The sequence below is a fragment of the Pleurodeles waltl genome, chromosome 4_1 (assembly GCF_031143425.1).
Source record: "Pleurodeles waltl isolate 20211129_DDA chromosome 4_1, aPleWal1.hap1.20221129, whole genome shotgun sequence".
NCBI classification, from domain to species: Eukaryota; Metazoa; Chordata; class Amphibia; order Caudata; family Salamandridae; genus Pleurodeles; species Pleurodeles waltl.
In genome coordinates, this window is record NC_090442.1 from 792,120,046 (window position 1) to 792,134,358 (window position 14,313).

Sequence of the window (14,313 nt, forward strand, 5' to 3'; positions counted from 1 at the left end):
ACTTGACTGGGAAACTGTGCTTCTCTTAAAAGTGTTGTAATTAGTTAGAAGGTTTCTAAGCCTTTGCAGAGAGACCACTCTGGTCCAAACTGACATCCACCTTTGAAAATGCCTAGAAGAACAGACCCAGATGTGTTGATGCCATTCAGTCATGAAGGAGCATCTATTATACTGGCACATAACAAAGGTCTCAGCTCCAGTGTCAAAATTGACCAGGACCACGATGTAGGAAACATCATTGAGGAAATCTAGACAATTTGAAATATCATTGACAATACTGAACCATTCACACCTATTTCTCCGAAGTACCCTGTTCCTGGGACTCTTTCTGATTCCTCACTACAGAGGAAAATAGCAGTTGCCATAAAAAAACGTAATAACCACAACTTATATCCATGACCTCATTCCAGCAACAATTATCTAAGACAATGTCCATGTCAAAGATCATCCAAACTGCCACGGCTGGGAAAGCCATAGAAACAACTGTGGCCAATCAACTAAATAATATAATTTCAAACGAACACCCACTCTTCAGCCACCAATCAGGGTTCAAAAGAGATTTCGGCATTAAAACAGGCACCTTAAAAATACTAGACGATATTACATCCTGGCGGGACAAATGTGACACTTGCCTTCCAAACCTATGTAAACTATCAGCATCTTCAAACAGTATTGGCCATGAAAAGCTACTTCTGATACTCAAACACCATGTGAACTTTTGTGATAAAGTCTTAAGATGGTTTAATCTTTCCCGACCAACAACTGTTCAAGGTCAAAGACAACTCCACCACAACCAACTTGACTTTCAGAGTCCTTCAAGGCTCAATTTTTGCATCAACTCTTTTCATTCTATGTTTGGAGTATAATCCTGGAGCTCTGACAAAGCTCTGCACCAATATGCAGACTCCCAGCTTTATCTAAAAGCCTTAATATTCAAGGATTTCCCTACTCTCAGATACTTCCTATCTCAGATACTAACTTGGATGAGAGAGTAAACACAGAAAAAATAGAATTCCTTCTCCTCTCTTCTTCCGTTTCAAGCAAATTTTTTCCTAATATCTTGGACTCTCTGAAATTAGAGGGCTTCTCAGAAACCCTTACACCATCTAACAAATCTCTAACCTGCACTGTACACCATACACTGACTTTAATTGTCCACATCAATATCATACCCAAATCAACAATGTTCCACATGCACACATTGATGAAAATATGCCATCTCACCTCAACATCTATAAAGTCCTTCTATTAGTCTCCAGACAATATTTTGGAAATACCATTCTAACAGGAGTATACCAAATATCTATGTTTTCATTCAGATCCATTCTACACTCCTCTGCAGGGCTGGTTCCACAACCCCCTCTTATGCCCTCTATACTGTGGGTTTTGTGCACAGGGCTCAAGTTTTTTTTCACTTGTGGCATCTCACTGCCTCCTGCAAACCATGGAGCCCCTCCCAGAGCTCTTCACCCCCTTGAAACTCTTGTACTGTTGTTTCCTCTGTTTGCTTTCCTGTAGAGAATCACATGTTGCCTGGTTAATTAGCTCCATCCTCATTACCCACTGAATGTAACCATTTTAATTGATTGGTTCTGCCTGTATTGGTTAATTGATTCCAACTGTCATTTGCACCTGCCATCAACAAAGATCACATCCATTATTTAACACCTGCTTTCTCCCAGGTTTCCTTGGAACTTTCCAGCCCTCCGTGTGAGCCAAGTGGCCTTCTGAAACAGTCTCTCCCATGGGGTATAAATACCCCATCTCAACTTGAGTCTGGGCTTGGCCTCATTCCAGTCCTGCACAGGCATCTTCCCTGCACTCACCTTTTTGAGTCGCCCTGAAACTTCCGGCGCTCTACTCTTCCAAGCCTTCCTGTTGATCCTCTTGATCCTGATTCTGTCGAAGTTTCCAGTGTCTTCACATCCAGACCTATGATCCCACCATTGACCAGGACACTCATTTTTGGAGCCTAAGTCAATGTTTTTCAGTGGTCTTCGGGAATATACGGTACATGGTCTCTAAAACATTTTAGGCTATGACACTCAAAACTGAAATGCACAAGCTCAATTTGTTACTCAATAGAATCCAGCAGCCACACACTCTGGCTGCATCCTTTCCCGGGGAGAGGTATCAGGTTGTTTCACTCCACTGGGTAATCATATACCTTTTCAAACAGTTGCAAGTTGTTGCATGGTTTCTTTGCTTTCACACAGAGATCACTGAACCTGAAACCTATGCCTACCTCTCAAAATGTCTGGGAACACACACCCAGAAATGGAGGAGTCAACTGGACACCTCCATCCTAGTGCATCATTCTGATCTATGCTCTCTAGAGGTCCGACCGTTTTACCTGCTAGACAACAAAGAGGCTGGCCACAAATATATAGTCTCAAGTCAGCTCAACAAACATCAGTAAACCAATTACCATTCTTCCTGGACTCCAGTTAATGTTGTTAGTTAATGTTGTTCCTTCTTCCAGCACAAAACCTAACTTGTCCTGTGGGGTGACTCAGACCTCACAACAGCTCCCAGAGGTTCTCAGCCAGCTGGGCTGATTAAATACTTCTTCTGTATAGCCTCTGTTCTGATGGACACTCCAACAGTGTGTAATTCAAAATCTAGATTGTATAGTTAATGTAATTATCATGGAACTCTAGGACTAAATAGTTGTCATTAAAGTGACAACTGCCACACAACTAATTAACCTCTAAATAAAAACGCTGGCTCTGAGGGAACTTAGTTTAAAAATGATAGGGGCAAGCTTACTTTCAGATACATAATGAAATATGTCCAGAGATCGACCTGTACAGTTTACAGACCATTTAAGCACCCAAAGGTATATAAAAGACTACCCCCCGAGGAGGAATGAAAACACATGTATTTAGAGCCTCATTACAAGTGTGGCGGTCGAGGGCCCCCACTATCGCATTAACGGCCGGACTGCCACATTCCGGTCCGATTACCCAGTTACAACTGTGGTGGGTGGACCCGCCAGGGGACCGCGGTCCCCACCAGGAATATGGTTCCCGACGGCATGGTGGTGGTCAGAGTTGTACTTAGACAGGACGACGGTGAACTCAGTGCCACCTGGCTGATTACAACTCCCTTCACTGCCATCCTTTCTATGGTCAGCCCCCTCTGTGTTGCGAGACAACACTTGGCTCCTTTAAGGGAGCCAAGTGCTATCTCGTAGCACTGTTCCTGCCGGTCTGACCAGCCGGAATCCTCTATTGCAATGTGCCCGCCAGTCAGACCGGCGGGAACATTGCAATTGGGCGGGTGGGGGTGGCATTGCCATGGCGGTGGTGTCCTCCCCACAAGTTTGGCAGTCCCACCAAACTTGTAATGAGGCCATTAGTGCGTCTCACCATTTATAAAAGGCCATTTTCACTAGAGATAAATCTTGAAGGTAAAAAAAAATCAGAGATAGGTGAGAAATAGTTTAGAAAGTGGACTTCTTTAAAGGTGACAGAACAAGAAATACATGTCAGAAAAAAAGAGGACAGAAGAAAAGGGCAAGCAAAGGATAAACACGTCAAACTCATTGATCAATAGTAGCCCAGGGTTCTGTAAATTACATTATCAGTACCCACTGCAACCCAATTATGGAGATGCATGGCTACATACAGCATTAAGGAACATCTGCACCAAATAAGTGTTTCAATGTCATTGGTGAAAATATGCATGTGCCCTAATAATAGTGGACTGTGAAACACCTGGAAATAAGTAGGTAGACCATGTGCAACTAAGAAGCTAGCTACCCTGTCCACTCAGCTTGGTGACACAACTGAATGTGCCTGCAGCGGTACCTCGTGAGGTCTGACAACTATTTCAAATACACATTATGGGCTATGAATAACTGTTGCAACAATGGAAGCTAAAACATCCTGTTCCTAAAGGGGGAAAAAACTGCTGCATGTGTCAGTGCCCTCCCAATAAAGGGGAAAAGAGAAAGGAGAGGACTGCACAGGTCAAGAAGGCAACCACTTTCAATGTAACTTTTTCTGAAATCAGGAGTAATTGATGATGGGAAGCCATTAATGTGTACTGGAAATTGGTCCACATCTGAGTTCTAAATCTCCTGCATTTACTTGCAAACAGAACTTGAGACAGCCAAAAGCGTGGGAACCCAGAATACACTACCCAATGTTTGATTAGATAAGCTTTGGTGACCACATCAAGGTCATCAGTGGCTCCATTGCATGATCTAGCCTTCACTGCTTGTCCTTGAGGTGGGTGGAGGTCTAGGAAAGTGACACTGGGCAGAACAAACTACATAGATGGGGCCTCAGCCAATGGGAGAGCATGGAACCCTTCCCTCGTGGAACAGAAGAAGCAGTGGATTCCCAGAGGGACTCAGCTCAAGGCTCTTACCCGATGATCTGTGGAGAACACTGACTGCACCTTCATCAAACAACCCAAAGCGTGTGTGTTTGGTTTGTTCTGTTAGTGGGGCCATGGGTCGGGGCACTGCGAAAGACTTCTCCAAGGTTCGGCGTTTGGGTTGCTGACCTCCAGTGCTGCCTTCCTATTCTGGCCACTGCACTATCACACCTCCCTGGCTTCTCCACACTATTCTTGTGACTGAGGGACACTCCAAGCACAAGACAGCCACCATTTTGGATTGGGCTGGACACCAGTAGATGATTTCATTCACTACAGCAGCGGCTACCATTTTCCCCTGTTCTGTTGGACCTCAGCTGCACGTCTAATTGTATTATTATATACCTTGCCACTCCACCATTCCCTTGGAATTAGTGTCCTTCGCAGAGCCCCAGAGAGGTGCTTTGCTGCAAATCACTGGCTTCTTTCTGTTGTTTATGCATATGTCTGACTGTATGCCTTTTGCCCACCACCTCTCTCCACACCAAGGGTTTTTTAATGGTTGTGCCCCCCCGCTGAGTTTCTGTGGGTACCACAGGCCAAACCTGGAAACAAGGGTCCCAGATAATTCCAGGCCTCAGCTCTCCTTTTACATACTAGTGTCTTCACTTTTATTTGTCTGGATCAATCAACTTTGTTTCATCCTGTGGCCATAGACTCCTTTCTGGTAGTAGCGGCCACTAACTGTGGTTGATTTTACTGCTTGCCTCATCTTGCTGGGGCTGGTCCTAAAGCTATGCTCAGAGCCCTGCACAACTGGGAGAACGTTCACAGCCCTCAGTACTGGGCAATCACAGGCACTGTTTTCGTGGGTCTATGGTCAAATAACACAGAATCACTACTGACTGATACAAAATGGCAACGGAATAGGCTCATTGAACTGAAATGACATTCATGGACCTGCAGTACATGAACACTGCCGGTCTGCTGAATCTCTCCCCTTGGCAAGGGAGTGCAGCTACATAATTGCCACACATCAGATGGAACACAATAAGGCAAGAAGACAGGCTCCTCAAAGAAAAATGCCAGGAAACAGCACCCAAACACAGTGACTGGTAGTAGATCAATTGAAGTATGAATGTTAAAACACACAGCATAATTCAACAATTTGCCCACAAGATGTTTGTTAGTTGGTCTGTTTGCTTATTGGCTGCTCCGAGATCGCCATCCCTTGCTAACCACCTGTAGTCTGTTGCTGACAGAAAGAATCTCAGTGTCACAAGGCTTTTCTCAAAACACGCCCAATTGCTAAGAGCTCCTGTTCCCAATTTTAATAACAAGAAATCCACTCTGTCAAAAGTAATCCAAATCAAATCGACTTCCTACCAAAACAAGCCCAAGCAAATACCAACATAATCCTTTACCAAAAGATGTCTAACTCGACTTCTCCCCCAAAATCAAACACAGTGCATCACCAGAAGAAAAACACAACCCTTCAATGAATAAAGCCCTAAAACCTACACATTCCCTAGAAACAACCCTGAAGGTAGTGTCTGAAGAAGATATTTCAAAATTACCCCATTTACAAAAACATCTAGATCATCTTCCCCAAGTTAATACCCATACCAGAAACAGTTCTTCAACACAAGTATTCTCATACCATTATAGTCACCACAATAGCTCTCACACCAAGAGGATTAACAGAATTAATAATGGTGGGTAAGCGATTTACTGAGACTACCATCACAATCCTAAACCTTCTGCATCTATTCCAGACAGGGTGAACACCTTTCCCGTGAAAAAATACCAGCCTTTTTCTGGTTTGAACATTCTGCAACACCCTGGACTTGATTTTCTAAATAAACCTTTGCATGAAATTGTTTGTATTCATTTTTAACATGACCTTTCCTTTTTTTCATGGTAACTATGACTCAGAGGACATTAGGGGCAGCTGTAGATCACAATGTGAAGTGTTTTCTTGATTTGTTCCTTTTCTCTTACCTCCCAATCACCACCCCACATAATCATGACAATGACGCTAGCCAACACTGCATCACCATCGAACTGCTCTTCCAAATCAGGTGTCAATACTTTCATGATTACATACCCTCCTAACCTCTCTAAATACTCAAAGGAAAATTTGCAACACAAAATCCTGAGAGACTTCCCTTCATCCCTTTTTGCACATCAATACCACTTCTTGTGAAAAGGAACCCTTAAACAGACCTCCCACTCTTCACACACAACACCAACCTATGGTAGATCTATTTCCAAAATATGTATCTAGGCCCCTTACTGTCAAACATCTCCTTTGGTCAAGAAATAAAAATGACCTTCCCCTTTGTCCTACTCGGTAACTACAATATCCAACTTCAATGAAAGGAAAACCAATTGAACAATAAGATCCTGGCCTTGGTTGACAATATCTTTCCCACTCTCAAGCCCCTCCCAGCAAACTGACATCCTAACCCATCTGGTGTCTCACCCTCTTACCCTACCCTCCACTTTCCTCAACTCCCCCAGACTATCAAAACTTCACACCTCTGATCTCTCCTCCATTCATCTAATTCCAAACCCTCCTTAAGCCCTCTTTCCCTCTTAACCCCTACTGCTCCCAGTCCTCACTCATCCAACTACCAAAAACCCTAGCAGGAACCAGACACCTACCCCTATACCCAGGACGTTCAACAAGTCTCCATACACCCTCCGGCTCATTGAGCGAAAACCACCCTCCTTCCTTCACCTCCCCCTCCACATCTCCCTCAATTCAGTCACCAAATATCTCTCCAGGCCAGTAGCTCATCCTCTGTCACCATCACATTCAACAGGAACAATCGCCTTTTGAAAACTTCTCCCTTTAACTCTTCTACCTTCCACACATCCCCTACATATGACTCCTTAGAACCAAAAGCCCATCCCAACGCCTACTGCAAAAGAACAACAAAAGCCTCAGCCATCCCTGTAAGCAGCTGCTTTTCGCTGCTATGTCTTGCTATCAATATGTGTTAAGCTCTCTATCTCCTGTAAGAGGCTAACCTGGTGATCACTCCATCTGTTATGTACGTGTATATTTGTTAGTGATATGTGCTGGCTTTTTCTACCAGAAAAATAAATAAATACAGTATTAGTTAAGCCTTTGCAGAACTAGTTTTCTCTCTTACTCTCCGCCCTACTGCTATCAGACCCCATGAATCTTTTGGCCCAAGCGCAGCAAGGTCGTGAGGATGGGCCTTCACTTTACCTGTGCCTTCTCCTGACAACAATCCTACAACCCAAGCTCAGAAATCTTCATCTGTACCATGCATCAGAAAATCTACGAAAAAGTTAAGAAAACATTGAATGCCACCCCAAGCAACTGAAGTCTGAGAAATGTCATTCTGATATCAAGATGCGTTGCCAATGAGATGGACATTTATGCCTCACCCAGGTAAGGAAAAGAGACCATTAGATCAAGTGTAAATTCAGTTACTATTTTACATTTCCACCAAGAGGGATGCCTGACCCATGAGGTTTGGACAGAGTTTATTGACTGGTATAAGAAAGATAATGCATGTGCACTGATGCATGAACTTCAGGTGGGAGGCCCACGGGTGTTAGTCTGTACAGGACCTGGTGAATTCTTGCCCCAAATCCATCATGCTATTGTTGTATAAATGGGAATCCCTTCCTTGAACCTATAGACCACGTGAAACCCGGCATACATTTTCTAAAGTTCGTGAAAATCCCAGTGCTTTGATCATGTTATATTTTACGAGAGGCAGACCCAAGCAATCCATCATTGGGTGACTTAAACTTTGAAATAAATCTCACACAACTACTGGTTAAACGGCAAACTAGGACATTTAAACGAGTCAGAGTGAGCGGTGTGTCAGTCCAACCACAACACGTCTCATGCCGTTCAGTTCCATGTAACCTGAAACAGCTGTTGGCTGCCCGCGGCCTGCAGTACTGCAGGCCCTCATTCCTGTCCACAATCGGATATTCTTAGAAGCCTGTGCAAAGGCATTGGCAAAACTCCTTGAATTCCGTCTGCCGCCTGCCAGCACCCTGTCAGGTTCCCGCGCCAAACGTTTTAAGAGATATTGTTTTAGCATTAATTGTAGGCTATCTAACGTGATATAAAAGCAAATGTTTTTAATTTCAAATGACGAATTAACTTTTTTAAATTTTGTAACTGATATGTTCTTAGTCTGTCTCCGCGCTCGTGCATAATTTTATAAATGACTGAGAACGTTTCCCCGTTTATAATAAGATTGGTTTGGGTGACATCATTTGACTAGCAGACAGAGTGATGAGTGGTCTGATGACACAGAATGATAACACGGTGACAAAAAAGTTATACACAGTGCATGAAACGGGAATGTCCTTTCATTATCAATATTTAGATATATGTTTTAATCAGCTATTTTAAACATCCATTTATTCAACATGTGTTTTTATGTCCACATTAACATCATATAACAAGACATCTAAATATCTTCCCAGATGTTATCTTTTTTGTGTGCAAAAGTAACTTTTCCATGGGTTGATAATGTGCACTGCTGTTAAACTTTTAATAAAATGTAGCCAGGGAGGTACAGTCCCTGCTGTAGCTCTAATAAATACATAACAGACATAGAAACGTTTTAAAACTGCATCACTGTTTCGATCACATTAATTTCACTACGCAACTTTGCTCTGTTTTTGACAATTTTGCATTGGCATCAATCTATTTGCTGAAAAGAGAAACAACCTTTTTAACTCGTATTCTGGAACACTTTCTCTGCTACCTCTGGGCATAATGCTGTTATTAGTTCCATTGTACGGAAGGGACACAATAATGGAGCCAATGTACCCTAACGAGTCTATATTACAAAAAAGGATTTCAGTAATCCATACAGAGGCACACAATCACCCCAGGAGCTAATAAGTACGTGTGGGACATCTGCTTTTTCTGCGTGGTCACCCCGAATTTTTTACTTGACCTGTATATTTTTGTTGGCACCCTGTGCTCTTTACCCTGGATAAGTTACTTTTGCACACAAAAATAATATCTGGGAAGATATTTAGGTGCCTTGTTATAGTAACACTTAGGGCAGACTTGAAAGGGAGAGAACAAGATGCCAATACAGTTCTTGTGGATCCCTCTTCTGGTTGCTGATGGATTCTCCCTTTTTCCTAACTACTTATGTCTCTGGACCTGCTCCCTCTTGTGCGCAGGGCAAAGGAGTGGACTGCAAAGGTCTGTTGGCTGCCCTTCTTTGGGGACACAAGGAGACAGCAAACTGCAAGAGGTATTATCTGAAAGTACCTAGCTGATCAGTAGCAACTGGATTTGGACTAGACCCCAATGTTGACCTCTGCCCAACTAGTCAACACAGAAAAGTATGGGGTTCACCAATGATATGGACCTCTAGTCACAAGAGATTATCCATGGGCTCGTAGACCTCGCTAGGTTTAGAGAACGGGCCGTGTGGGTGCTGTGTAGGGTGAGGGAGGGAAAGGGGTATTTCCTTTACGGACTAGGTGGTCTCACACACTATATAGTGTCATGCTTCGTCATTTGACCACCTAGCCCCACCCAGGTAGGACAGTGCCACCTGGGCGGACTCAACCTCACTGTTAAAAGAATGGGAGGGAGTGCATAAATATATATTAACCTGGAGATAGTGGGATCCAGCTAAGCTAGGGGAATAGAAAAACACCTAGGCAGTTACCTGTGTGTGATCTACACTTTTAATAGTGGTGTCTGCTGGTGTATTAAAAACAATGACGGTACACCTCTGTGAGAAAGAGGACTCATTGGGTCGCCTATCTAAAAAACGGCTGACATGTTTCTGCCCACTACTAAGAGCAATGGAAGGTCTGGGGGCATTCTTCAGGGCCTAGGATCCCTAAACATCATGCAGTGTGCAGATAGATAAATCTGATACGGGGGGGGCGAAGAATTAATTAGAACAAATAAGGGGGCCTACCTGTAGCAAGGGACTACCTCGCGGAGGCCTAAAGGAGTAAAAACACGGGTGACGTTAACTCAACAGCACAACACAGCAAAACACACAACAATCAGGGGTGCCACAGCAAGCCAAAGTCATGCAAAAACACAGTGGAAACAGATATCTACCGATGAAATAATACCTTACCCTAATAACTAAGGCTACTGGCCTCAAATTCCAGGAGGGGGAGTGTCCCCATATAGTCACACTCTGGGGAGGGGGAAAGATAAAGACATAGACAGCGTTGGGAGTTACATATAAAAAAATAATAAAATCTCAGTCCGAGGGGAAAAAAAAGCAGTTCAAACATGCTTGGGGGGGGGGACCCAAACAAATAAATAGTACCCTCTTAGCTCAAAAGGGTACAGTGGGTAGCGAAGTCATGACCCAGTGAGAAGCTGGGGTCAGGAGAAAGTATATATGGTAAAAAACATAGGGGAAATGCACTGCATGGAGGAAGAGTGGAAGCAACTTGATTACAGGAGATAATAGCAAATGGCAGACAATGCAAAAAAGCACAGATGCGTATATTACTGCTGGCAAGACACACACACACTAATTTCCAGTCAACCAAACAATCTTATCAGTAGCGTGGCTGGAGGTCAAATGGAAGTCCACCAGACGGAATGGTTGCAAAGTAAGTGCTCCTGCACTTACTGTGTCAAAAGACGAGCTCGCTGTGGGCCTAGACCGACCCCTCGCTGGACCACTTGAGGTATGTGGTCCAGCGTGGGGGAGGCATAAGTAGTGTGGTTTTGATTGAATGCACCCGTGTGTGCTTATCCATACTGGCTCCAGCCGGAATCGGCACACCGGGCGCTGTAGAAATGACGCGGTTGCGCAGAGTTCTCAGCTTCCCTGTGGGAGGTGCAGAGTTGAGTCTGCGCTGCTGCGGGGGCTTGAGGATGTAGTCCCCAGCCTCCGGTAGGCTTACAATCGCGTCACAAGACGCAGTGCCGAGCCGGCGCTGGGGAGGCTGGGGAACTGAGTCCCCAGTCTCCAATAAGCTTTGTTACGCGTGTAGCGTATGTGCCCGGAAACCTCTCTCTCCCTGGGGAAAGGGAGGGGAAGGTGTGAGGGAGGGAGGGGGAGGAAAGGAGGAGGAGGGGGAAAAAAGAGTGGGAAAAAAGGGGGGATATGGAATAAAGGAAAAAAGGGGAAAAAAGGAAAGGGGAGACAAGAAACATGGAAACAATGTCAGGGAACAGAAAAAGAAGAATACAAATTCAAATATAAGAGGAACCAGCGGAAGGCCAAGCAACAAAAGAAAAGAGGGGGAAAACGGAAAAAAGGAAAAAATAATAAATAAAGGAGAAGAAGGAGGAGGAGAAAAAGAACCCAGGAGCTAATAAGTACGTGTAGGATATCTGCTTTTTCTGCGGGGTCACCCCAAATTTTTTACTTAACCTGTATATTTTTGTTGGCGTTAGCACTCTGTGCTCTTTACCCTGGATAAGTTACTTTTGCACACAAAAAATAATATCTGGGAAGATATTTAGGTGTCTTGTTATAGTAACACTTAGGGCAGACTGGAAAGGGAGAGAACAAGATGCCAATACAGTTCTTGTGGATCCCTCTTCTGGTTGCTGATGGATCCTGCCTTTTTCCTAACTACTTATGTCTCTGGACCTGCTCCCTCTTGTGCGCAGGGCAAACAAGTGGACTACAAAGGTCTGTTGGCTGCCCTTCTTTGGGGACACAAGGAGACAGCAAACTGCAAGAGGTACTATCTGAAAGTACCTAGCTGTTCAGTAGCAACTGGATTTGGACTAGACCCCAATGTTGACCTTTGCCCAACAGCATGTGAATCTTAACCCGTTGAATGCGGGCGTCGGCCACTGGCCGACGCCCACACTCCCTCCCTGGTGCGGGTCACGACCAGGGAGGATTTTATTTTTTATTTTTTCCACCGTAGGAGATGCGGAAGAGCTTCCGCGTCTCCATCCCACCCCCCTCCCGCCCCCTTATGACGTCAGCGCGCCGCGAGGTGCGCTGACGTCACATTTTTCCCCCACCGGAGAAGGAGAGACGGAGGTAAGCGTTCTTTCCTTCTCCGGTGGGGAAAAAAAGGCCAAAACGGCCTCCCCAGATGCCAGGGAGGCATCGATGGAAAGGGGAGGCTCTCCCCTTTCCATCGATGCCTCCCTGGCACCGTTTCCTGGCCGTGGATCGCAGCGCGGCTGCGATCCACGGCCAGGAAACGCCCCTAGGCACCAGGGATCTTCTTTGGGGGGGTCGGCCCCCTCGTAAAAGGGCCACCCCCCCGGCAATATTTCAATTATTTACACTGTTTTGGGGGGCGATCGCGCCCCCCCAAAAAAAAAAAAAAAAAAAAAAATGGCGGGGTCGGCCCTTGGAACACGGGCCGACCCCAGGGGAAAAAAAAAAAACGTAGTTTTGCCTGGGGAGGCCGATCGCCCCCCCCAGGGTAAAAAAAAACAAAAAAAAACAAATTGTTGGTGGTCAGCCCTTAGGGTGACCATCAATGGGGCCATTTTTTTTTTTATACATGTGTGCTTTGCCGAGGGCAAGCACACATGTATAAAAAGAAAAAGATTTGTGACATGAGTCTCATATATATGTGTATATATGTATACACATATATATATCTATATAGATATATATATCTATATATATATCTATATAGATATATATATATATATATATATATATATATATATATAGATAGATATATATATTTTTTTCAGGACAAGCATTGCAGCGTCCATGTGCTGCTTTTCTGACTTGTTGGTGTGTATCTGGGCTTCTAACAACGCCCACCTCACGCCCATCACTACCACTCCTTTGATGGCATTGGAAAATGATTTACCTTTGTCCCTCCTTGGGGAGGTTTTGCTACCGCCTTGGCCATCGCCCCTAGTACATGGCTAATTGCACTTTTGCTGTTACGTTTAACTGCGAGCGAACTTCTTTTCCTTTTGTGTAACTCTTCACATGATGCTCATGGTGGCCATGGCGCTGTGAATCGGCTCTCTTATGTGAAAGAGTTTAACTTTAAATTATCAATTTATGTGGCAAGAAAAGTTGGGTTAGGAGTTTATAACGCTAATAGCTCTAACTCGAGCAGATGCGAGACCCATTGCATTGTAAATGCTTGTTATTCTTGTGTGTGTTGTTTTATAATGGTGAACAATTTCACCGCACTCCACGAGGACCGTGATCAAGACTCCTTGGTGAGTTGAAACACGTTGGTGGTTATTGACTGCAATAAAATACACGTTTATTTGTACTTCATGGAGTGCGGTGAAATTTTTCGGCATTAGATAATTTCTAGATTGGTCTTCCCTGTCACTGGGCACCGGCAGTGGAGTGTGCCGCCCAGCAACCCTTCAACCACTTTGTTTCTAAACATATAAATATATATATATATATATATATATATATATATATATATATATATATATATATATACACAATATGCATGCATGCATGTCTTTTCTGTAGTGGCAGTTTTGCTGGATAGTACTGAGGGAATTAGAAGAGGAGGTAATGGGAGGCAGAGCACCAAAAATTACTGTTGCACAGGGTGTGTGGTAAGGTGAAGTAATACATTCTTTTTTTGTTTTTTTCAGTGTTTTCAGAGAATCTGCAGAATTGGAGAAGAAGCGAAGGTAAGGTGACGACATTTCCTGTTGTACACAACAAACATACCAACAAGCAATTTTGTGACTATCTGCCTTCTACGTAGGATAGTAATTTAGAGGGACAGTTTAGCCAGTTGCAGAGATGGCGTCTCGTTGGATGACTGCTGATCAAGCCCTAGCTCGGGTTATGGAGGACAGTTCTGATGTAGGCTCAGAGACTGAGACAGCAGACACTGAGACAGCATCTGAGGGAGAGGACAATGGGGCAGATTCTGGGAGTGATTTTTCAGTCGGCGGAGTCCCATCTGACGACACCTCTTCCAGTGAGTCTGAAGGAGACAATGACGACATCCGTGCTGTCCCTTCGCAAGCACATTCTGGGCAGCGGGACCACATTGGGTTAGCCG